This window comes from Arachis hypogaea, chromosome 7 (assembly GCF_003086295.3).
Source record: "Arachis hypogaea cultivar Tifrunner chromosome 7, arahy.Tifrunner.gnm2.J5K5, whole genome shotgun sequence".
NCBI classification, from domain to species: domain Eukaryota; kingdom Viridiplantae; phylum Streptophyta; class Magnoliopsida; order Fabales; family Fabaceae; genus Arachis; species Arachis hypogaea.
The window spans coordinates 53,796,413-53,807,322 of NC_092042.1; the positions used below are offsets into that span (position 1 = coordinate 53,796,413).

At 36.5% G+C, this 10,910-nt stretch overlaps 1 non-coding gene across 1 annotated transcript; it reads left to right on the forward strand.

Annotated features, from left to right (window-relative positions):
• Positions 1 to 8,340: 8,340 nt before the first annotated feature.
• Positions 8,341 to 8,448, forward strand: LOC112704404 (small nucleolar RNA R71). Its single transcript, XR_003155030.1, has one exon. It is a non-coding gene; the product is annotated as a small nucleolar RNA R71 (small nucleolar RNA).
• The last annotated feature ends 2,462 nt before the right edge of the window (positions 8,449 to 10,910 follow it).

Consider the following 10,910-nt stretch of genomic DNA (forward strand, 5'->3'; position numbering starts at 1 on the left):
AGTCTTAGAAGATGTAGGATGTCCCTTACTTGATCCACATCCTCTTCACTCAACAACAACCTCTAGAAAGTGCATAACAAGGCCACAAACTATATCCAAAGCCAAGTCTCAAGCCCATGATTTCAATAAAGCAACATATCAAGTTTTGAATTTCAATTACAAAGAAGATCACTAGTTTATAAAATATTTGGTTAGGATTTGATTTGATTCTATTTAGATTTAGTTTGAATTAAATTCTATATCATTGTTTAGGTTTTAAAAAGTTGTCCGTGGACAAGGGATAGGACATTTAGTCAAAAAATAATACACCACCGTTTACACCACACTTTAGAATTCTATTTTCATTCCACCATGAGCAACTAATCTTCTCTATTAAGGTTAGGAGCTATGTTCATCTTTTTATGGATTATTAATCTAAGTGTTTTACTTTACTTGAGGTTCATGCTTTGATCTATTTTATGATTGAGTTTTTGTTCTTCATCCTAAAGATTTAGAATTGTTGAAAAACATTCTAACTCTGTTTTGGATTCTAATATTGTTTTGGGAAAACTTAATATTGGAATTATCTTTGATTTAATTAGGAATAGTATTTCAAAGAGTGTGCGACAATTTATGATTTTCAATTGCTCTAGTTTGAATATGTGACATAAAATTTGGATTAGAAAACTTTTGAAAATCATTCTTTCTTGTAAGTTTCAATTGTTTAGGACTAGTTTGGATAAGTGACATATAATTCAGCCTAAGAACTATCCTTGAATATTATTTGAAACTAAATCAGATTTGTGCTTAACCTCTTTTCTTAATTGGTTGACCAAGGATATGGTGATTAGTTAATTAGGGAGAAATTAGGTTGTTAAGGAATTGAAATTTAATTACATATAATTTGTCATGATTGATCTCTGCATGTCTCAAATAAATAAACACAAAGATTATTTTCCTTGAGAATGAACATCTCTGAAACCTTAACATTCTCACTATTGTTTTTACTCACAGTTTGCTATTTTATTTACCTTTATTTTCACATTTAATTCCTTCATTCTTCTGTTTTGATTTGTCTAATTAGAACTAGTCAATTAATCATTATTGCTTAGTCCATTAATCCTTATAGAAATGATAACCCACTCACCGTTATATTACCTGATATGATTCGGTGCACTTGCCGAGTTGTGATTTTGAAAAATTCCACATCAATGAACTTCACATTAATAGGCAATTTGTGAAGTTAAGGTATGAGATTGTTCTGAGGTATCATCTGAAACCGAATTGGATTTGGACTTAGATGTTAGGTTCAAACGCCTAAGGTTGAAGATTTTGATTTATTCGCTGAGACGGTGATGGTAGATACCTGCAAGGGACTCCAATGCCTAAGTCAACAAAGGTTTAAGTACGTTTTATGTATGATTGGGTTGGAAAAAATACCTAAGTATTATGGTATTTATAAAGTTGTATATGTAACCTGATTATTCCTTGGGAATAACTTCAAATGATCATGGGTGGTTAATCATTTACAGAGCAAGAAGTTACCCCCATGTTTAGTATGGTTATCATCTGGGTGGTGAAAATCAAAGTAGTGGGTGGGAGCATCTAACCTGCTCTCCAAGTTGGGTCAGCCATGGGTTATAAGAACCCATATCCAAGTCAGTCTGACCTATGTGGATAAGGCCACATAGATTGATTTCACAAGTATCAGACTGACTTCTGTGGCACAATTTCGAATGTAGCTTGACTACCAATGGGAATGTGGGCTGGGCTTATACTAAATAAGCCCAAATATGAAAAGTACCCCTATTTGTGTTCTAATTCTCAGGTCGGGGCTTAGGTAAGTAGTTGCTTGGTTGCTACTCCTAGCAGGTTGGTGCACGAAATTGTGATCATCAACAATGGCACCAAAGACTTGGAACTCTCAAACGTGAATCACACTTTATCACAACTTCACACAACTAACCAGCAAGTGCACTGGGTCGTCCAAGTAATAAACCTTACGTGAGTAAGGGTCGATCCTACAGAGATTGTCGGTATGAAGCAAGCTATGGTCATCTTGTAAATCTCAGTTAGGCGGATTCAAATGGTTATAATAGTTTTCGAATATAAAGATAAATAAAGCATAAAATAAAGATAGAGATACTTATGTAATTCATTGGTGGGAATTTCAGATAAGCGTATGAAGATACTGTGTTCTTTCTGAATCTCTGCTTTCCTACTGCTTTCATCCAATCATTCTTACTCCTTTCCATGGCAAGCTGTATGTTCGGGTTTCACCGGCGTCAATGGCTACCTCCCGTCCTCTCAGTGAAAATGGTCCAAATGCAATGTCACCGCACGGCTAATCATCTGTCGATTCTCGATCATGTTGGAATAGGATCTATTGATCCTTTTACGTCTGTCACTACGCCCAACACTCACAAGTTTGAAGCTTGTCACAGTCATCCCATCTCAGATCCTACTCGGAATACCATAGACAAGGTTTAGACTTTCCAGATCTTAGGAATGGCCGCCAATAATTCTATCTTATACCACAAAGACTCTGATCTCATGGAATGGGAGGCTCGGTTGTCAGGCGAGGCAACCATGCATCGTGGACCAGGAATCCAAGAGATACACACTCTAGCTCTCGCTTGTAGAACGGAAGTGGTTATCAAGCACGCGTTCATAAGGACGGATGATGATGAGTATCACGGATCATCACATCCATCAGGTTGAAGTACGAGTGATATCTTAGAACAAGAATAAGCTTGAATTGAATAGAAGAACAATATTAATTGTATTAATACTCGAGGTACAGCAGAGCTCCACACCTTAATCTATGGTGTGTAGAAACTCCACCGATGAAAATACATAAGTGATGGTCTAGGTATGGCCGAATGGCCAGCCCCTATGAAGGTCTAAAATCGCATACACTGATTAAAGATCCATCAAAAGACTTCGAATACAATAGTAAAAAGTTCTATTTATACTAAACTAGTTACTAGGGTTTACAGAAATAAGTCTAAGTGCAGAAATCCACTTCCGGGGCCCACTTTAGTGTGTGCTTGGGCTGAGCTTGAGCTTTACACGTGTAGAGGCTTCTCTTGGGGTTAAACACCAAGTTGTAATGTGTTTTTGGCGTTTAACTCTGGTTTGTGACGTGTTTCTGGCGTTTTACTCCAGAATGCAGCATGGAACTGGTATTGAACGCCAGTTTGCGTCGCCTAAACTCGAATAAAGTATGGAATATTATATATTACTGGAAATCCCTGGATGTCTACTTTCCAAATCAATTGAGAGCGCGCCATTTGGAGTTCTATAGCTCCAGAAAATCTATTTCGAGTGCAGGGAGGTCAGAATCCAACAACATCAGTAGTCCTTTTTCAGCCTGAATCAGATTTTTTCTCAGGTCCCTCAATTTCAGCCAGAAAATACCTAAAATCACAGAAAAATACACAAACTCATAGTAAAGTCCAGAAATGTGAATTTTGCATAAAAACTAATAAAAACACCCCTAAAAGTAGCTAGATCCTACTAAAAACTACCTAGAAACAATGCCAAAAAGCATATAAATTATCCGCTCATCACAACACTAAACTTAAATTGTTGCTTGTCCTCAAGCAACTGAAAACCAAATAGGATAAAAAGAAGAGAATATACTATAAATCTCAAAATATCAATGAATATTAGTTCTAATTAGATAAGCGGGACTTGTAGCTTTTTGCTTTTGAACAGTTTTGGCATCTCACTTTATCCTTTGAAGTTTAGAATGATTGGCATCTATAGGAACTCAGAGTTCAGATAGTGTTATTAATTCTCCTAGTTAAGTATGTTGATTTTTGAACACATCTACTTTTATGAGTCTTGGCCGTGGCCCTAAGCACTTTGTTTTCCAGTATTACCACCAGATACATAAATGTCACAGACACATGACTGGGTGAACCTTTTCAGATTGTGACTCAGCTTTGCTAAAGTCCCCAGTTAGAGGTGTCCAGAGCTCTTAAGCACACTCTTTTTGCTTTGGATCACGACTTTAACCACTCAGTCTCAAGCTTTTCACTTGGACCTGTATGCCACAAGCACATGGTTAGGGACAGCTTGATTTAGCCGCTTAGGCCTAGATTTTATTTCCTTGGGCCCTCCTATCCATTGATGCTCAAAGTCTTGGATCCTTTTTACCCTTGCCTTTTGGTTTTAAGGGCTATTGGCTTTTTCTGCTTGCTTTTTTTCGCAAGCTTTGTTCTTCACTACTTTTTTTTGCTTCAAGAATCAATTTTTTTATTTTTCAGATCATCAATAACATTTTTCTTTTTCATCATTCTCTCAAGAGCCAACAATTTTAACATTCATAAACAACAAGATAAAAAATATGCACTGTTCAAGTATTCATTCAGAAAACAAAAAGTATTTTCACCACATCAATATAATTAAACTAATTTCAAGGATGAATTCGAAACTCATGTACTTCTTGTTCTTTTGTATTAAAAACGTTTTTCATTCAAGAAAGGTGAAGGATTCATGGAATTATTCATAGCCTTAAGACATAGACACTAGACACTAATGATCATGTAATAAAGACACAAACATAGACAAACTTGAAGCTCAAAAACCGAAAAAACAGAGAGATAAGAACAAGGAAGTTAAGGAATGAGTCCACCTTAGTGATGATGGCGCCTTCTTCTTGAAGGACCAATGGTGTTCTTGAGCTCCTCTATGTCTCTTCCTTGCCTTTGTTGCTCCTCCCTCATAGCTCTTTGATCTTCTCTAATCTCATTGAGAATGATGAAGTGCTCTTGGTGTTCCACCCTTAATTGGTTCATGTCATGACTCAATCCTTCTAGAGAAGTGTTGAGTTGTTCCCAATAGTTGTTTGGAGGAAAATGCATCCCTTGAGGCATCTCAGGGATTTCTTGATGATGAGCTTCCTCATGCGTCTCTTGAGATCCATGAATGGACTCTCTTGTTTGCTCCATCATCTTCTTAGTGATGGGTTTGTCCTCTTCAATGAGGATGTCTCCTTCTATGACAACTCCAACTAAGTTGCATAGATGACAAATGAGATGAGGAAAAGCTAGCCTTGCCAAAGTGGAGGGCTTTTCGGCTACTTTGTAGAGTTCTAGAGGGATGACTTCATGAACTTCTACTTCCTCTCCAATCATGATGCTATGGATCATGATGGCCCGATCCATAGTCACTTCAGATCGGTTGCTAGTAGGGAAGATGGAGCGTTGGTTAAACTCCAATCATCCTCTAGCCACAGGTTTAAGCTCCAGTCTTCTCAATTGAATCGGCTTGCCTTTTGAGTCTCTCTTCCATTGAGTTCCTTCCACACATATGTCCATGAGGACTTGGTCCAACCTTTGATCAAAGTTGACCCTTCTAGTGTAGGGGCGTGCGTCTTCTTGCATCATAGGCAAGTTGAACGCCAACCTTATGTTCTCCAGACTGAAATCTAAGCATTTCCCCCGAACCATTGTAAGCCAATTCTTTGGGTTTGGGTTCATGCTTTGATCATGGTTTCTAGTGATCCATGCGTTTGCATAGAACTCTTGAACCATTAAGATTCTGACTTGTTGAATGGGGTTGGTTAAAATTTCCCAACCTCTTCTTTGGATTTCATGTCAGATCTTTGGATACTCATTTTTCTTGAGCATGAAAGGGACCTCGGGATCACCTTCTTCTTGGCCACAACTTCATAGAAGTGGTCTTGATGGACTTTTGAGATAAATCTCTCCATCTCCCATGACTCGGAGGTGGAAGCTTTTGTCTTCACTTTCCTCTTTCTAGAGGTTTCTCCGGCCTTAGGTGCCATAAATGGTTATGGAAAAACAAAAAAGCTATGCTTTTACCACACCAAACTTAGAATGTTGCTCGCCTTCGAGCAAAAAAAGAAATAATAGAAGAAGAAAAAGAAGATATGGAGGAGAGGGAGAGAGGTGTGGGTTTTGGCCAAGAGGGAGAAGAGAGGGTAGTGATGTGTGAAAATGAAGAAAGATGGAGGGGTTTATATAGTAGAGGGAGAGGGGTTTATGGTTCGGTCATGCATGGTGGGTTTGGGTAGGAAAGAAATTTTGAATTTGAAGGTAGGTGGGGTTTATGGGGAAGCGTGGATGGATGTGAGTGGTGAAGAGGTGATGGAAAGAGTGATTGAGGTGATTGGTGAATGATGTTTGGGGAAGAGTATTATGAAAAGGTGTGAGAGAGAGGGAGAAGGTAGGTGGAGATCCTGTGGGGTCCACAGATCTTGAGGTGTCAAGGATTTCTCATCCATGCACCCTTTAGGCGTGTAAAATGCCCTCTGTATGTAATCCTGGCATTTAACGCCAGACTAATGCTTGTTTCTGGCGTTAAATGCCCAAATGTAGCTTGTTACTGGCGTTTAACGCCAGCCTGATGCTTCTTTCTGGCATAAACACCAGCTTGGTGCTTGTTTTTGGCGTTAAACGCCAGACAGATGCTTGTTTCTGGCGTTTAAACACCAGACAGCTCTTACTCCAGGGTGCTTTTTCTTCTGCTATTTTTTATTCTTGTTTTAATTTTTGTAATTGTTTTGTGACTCCACATGATCATAAATCTAAAAAAACATAAAAGAACAATAGAAATATAGATAAATAAAAATTGGGTTGCCTCCCAATAAGCGCTTCTTTAATGTCAATAGCTTGACAGTGAGCTCTCATAGAGCTTCACAGATATTCAGAGCATTGTTGGGACCTCCCAATACCAAACTTAGAGTTTGAATGTGGGGGTTCAACACCAAATTTAGAGTTTGGTTGTGGCTTCGCAACACTAAACTTAGAGTTTGATTGTGGGGACTTTGTTTGACTCTGTATTGAGAGAAGCTTATCGTGCCTCTTTTCCATGTTTACAGAAGGATAACCTTGAGCTTTAAACATGAGGTAGTCCCCATTCAATTGAAAGACTAGTTCATCTCTATCAACATCAATCACAGCTTTTGCTGTGGCTAGGAAGGGTCTTCCAAGAATGATGGATTCATTCTCATCCTTTCCAGTGTCTAAGATTATGAAATCAGCAGGGATGTAAAGGCCTTCAACCTTTACCAACACGTCCTCTACCAATCCTAAGCTTATTTTATTGACTTGTCTGCCATCTCTAATGATATTATTGCAGTTTGTACCTCAAAGATCCCCCAGTTTCTCCATTACAAGAGTGGCATAAGATTTATACCTGACCCCAGGTCACACAGAGCCTTCTCAAAGGTCATGGTGTCTATAGTACAGGGTATTAAAAATTTACCAGGATTTTGTTTTTTTTTTTTAGGTAAAGTTTGCTGAACCCATGTATTTAGTTCACTAATGAGCAAGGAGGTTCATCTTCCCAAGTCTCATTACCAAACAACTTGGCATTCAGCTTCATGATGACCCCTAGATATTGAGCAACTTGCTCTTCAGTTACATCTTCATCCTCTTCAAAGGAAGAATAGTTCTCAGAGCTCATGAATGGCATAAAGAAGTTTAATGGAATCTTTATGGTTTCTATATGAGCCTCAGATTCCTTTAGGTCCTCAATACGGAACTCCTTTCTGTTTAGAGGACGTCCCATGAGGTCTTCTTCATTGAGATTCACGTCCTCCCCTTCCTCTTTGGATTCGGCCATTTTGATTATATCAATGACCTTGCACTCTCTTTTTGGATTGTCTTCTGTATTGCTTGGGAGAGTACTAGGAGGAGTTTCAGTGATTTTCTTACTCAGCTGACCCACTTGTGCCTCCAAATTTCTAATGGAGGACCTTGTTTCATTTATGAAACTTAAAGTGGCCTTAGATAGATCAAAGACTATGTTTGCTAAGGTAGAGGGGCTCTGCTCAGAATTCTCTGTCTGTTGCTGAGAAGATGATGGAAAAGATTTGCTATTGCTAAATCTGTTTCTTCCACCATTATTAAAGCCTTGTTGAGGCTTTTGTTGATCCTTCCATGAGAAATTTGGATGATTTTCCCATGAGGAATTATAGGTGTTTCCATAGGGTTCACCCATGTAATTCACCTCTGCCATTGCAGGGTTCTCAGGATCATAAGCTTCTTCTTCAGAAGATGTCTCTTTAGTACTATTGGATGCATTTTGCCATCCCTTCAGACTTTGAGAAATCATATTGACTTGCTGAGTCAACATTTTGTTCTGAGCCAATATGGCATTCAGAGCATCAATTTCAAGAACTCCCCTCTTCTAAGGCGTCCCATTACTCACAGGATTCCTCTCAGAGGTGTACATGAATTGGTTATTTGCAACCATGTCAATGAGTTCTTGAGCTTCTGCAGGTGTTTTCTTTAGGTGAATGGATCCACCTGCAGAATGGTCCAGTGACATCTTAGAGAACTTAGATAGACCATCATAGAATATATCCAAAATGGTCCACTCTGAAAGCATGTCAGAAGGACACTTTTTGGTCAACTGCTTGTATCTTTCCCAAGCTTCATAGAGGGATTCACCATCTTTTTGCTTGAAGGTTTGAACATCCACTCTAAGCTTGCTCATCTTTTGAGGAGGAAAGAACTTAGCCAAGAAGGCCGTGACCAGCTTATCCCAAGAGTCCAGACTATCTTTAGGTTGTGAGTCCAACTATGTTCTAGCTCTGTCTCTTATAGCAAAAGGGAAAAGCATGAGCCTGTAGACTTCAGGATTTACTCCATTAGTCTTAACAATATCACAGATCTACAAGAACTCAGTTAAAAACTGATAGGGATCTTCTGATGGAAGTCCATGAAACTTGCAGTTCTGTTGCATTAGAGCAACTAGTTGAGCCTTCAGCTCAAAATTGTTTGCTCCAATGGCAGGGATTGCGATGCTTCTTCCATATAAATTAGAAGTAGGTGTAGTATAATCACCAAGCATCCTCCTTGCATTATTGTTGGATTCGGCCATGTCTCCTTCTTTTTCGAGATTCTCTGTAAGGTTTTCTCTGGATTGTTGTGCTTTAGCTTCTCTTAGCTTCTTCTTCAGAGTCCTTTCAGGTTCAGGATCTGCTTCAACAAGAATGTCCTTATCCTTGCTCCTACTCATATGAAAAAGAAGAGAACAGAAAAGAAGAGGAATCCTCTATATCACAGTATAGAGATTCCTTTATGTGAGTAGAAGAAGAAAAGAATAAAAGAAGGAGGAGAAAAATTTGAACATAGAAGAGAAGAGAGAGTTCGAATTTTTAGATGAAGAGAAGTGTTAGTAATTAAATAAATAAATAGAAAGAGATGAGAGGGGGAGAATTTCGAAATTATTTTTGAAAAAAAAAGTTAGTGATTTTCGAAAATTAAGAGAAGAAATAAAATTAAAATTACAATTTGAAACAATTAGTTAATTAAAAAGAATTTTTTTGAAAAAGGGAGGTGATTTTCAAAAATTAGGGAGAGAAAAGTAGTTAGGTGGTTTTGAAAAAGATAAGAAAAACAAGCAAAAAGTTAATTAGTTAATTGAAAAAGATTTGAAAATCAATTTTGAAAAGGTAAGAAGTTAGAAAATACTTTGAAATTGATTTTGAAAAAGATATGATTTGAAAAAGATATGTTTGAAAAGATATGATTGAAAAAAAATAAGATTTTGAAATTTATTTTGAAAAAGATTTGAAAAAAAAGAATTTTAGAAAGATTTGATTTTTAAAATTAAAATTGATTACTTGACTAACAAGAAACTAAAAGATATGATTATAGAATTTAAAGATTGAACCTTTCTTAACAAGAAAGTAACAAACTTCAAATTTTTGAATCAATCACATTAATTGTTAATAAAGTTTTCGAAATTTTGAAATGAAATTAAGAAAAAGATTTTGAAATTACTTTTTAAAATTTTCAAAAAATAATAAGAAAAATGAAAAAGATTTGGTTTTTGAAAAAGATTTTGAAAAGATAGGATTTTTAAAATTAAAATCTTGACTTGACTAACAAGAAACAACTTATTTTTAAAATTTTTGACTAAGTCAACCCAAAGATTTCGAAAATTATGAGTAAAATAAGAAAAATATATTTTTTTATTTTTTGAATTTTTAATGAGGAGAAAGAAAAACACAAATATGACCCAAAACATGAAAATTTTGGATCAAAACCAATGATGCATGCAAGAACACTATGAATGTCAAGATGAACACCAAGAACACTTTGAAGATCAAGATGAACATCAAGACTTATTTTTGAAAAATTTTCAAGAAAAGAAAAACATGCAAGACACCAAACTTAGAAAATTTTCATGTTTAGACACTATGAATTCAAAAATGTATATGAAAAACAACAAAAGACACAAAACAAGAAAATATGAAGATCAAACAAGAAGACTTACCGAGAAAAACTTGAAGATCATGAAGAATACCATGCATGAATTTTTCGAAAAATGCACAAATTTAAAAACATGCAATCGACACCAAACTTAAAAATTGACACTAAACTCAAACAAAAAACACAAAAATATTTTTGGTTTTTATGATTTTATAATTTTTTTGTATTTGTTTCGAAAATTATTTTTTTGAAAAACGAAAACAAAGAAAAAATTTTTGAAAAAATTTTGAAAACTTTTTGGAAAACAAAATAAGAAGAAAATTAGCTAATCTGAGCAACAAGATGAAACGTCAGTTGTCCAAACTCGAACAATCTCCGGCAACGGCGCCATAAACTTGGTGCACGAAATTGTGATCATCAACAATGGCACCAAAGACTTGGAGCTCTCAAACGTGAATCACACTTTGTCACAACTTCGCACAACTAACCAGCAAGTGCACTGGGTCGTCCAAGTAATAAACCTTACGTGAGTAAGGGTCGATCCCACAGAGATTGTCGGTATGAAGCAAGCTATGGTCATCTTGTAAATCTCAGTTAAGCGGATTCAAATGGTTATAATGGTTTTCGAATATAAAAATAAATAAAGCATAAAATAAAGATAGAGATACTTATGTAATTCATTGGTGGGAATTTCAGATAAGCACATGAAGATACTGTGTTCCTTCTGAATCT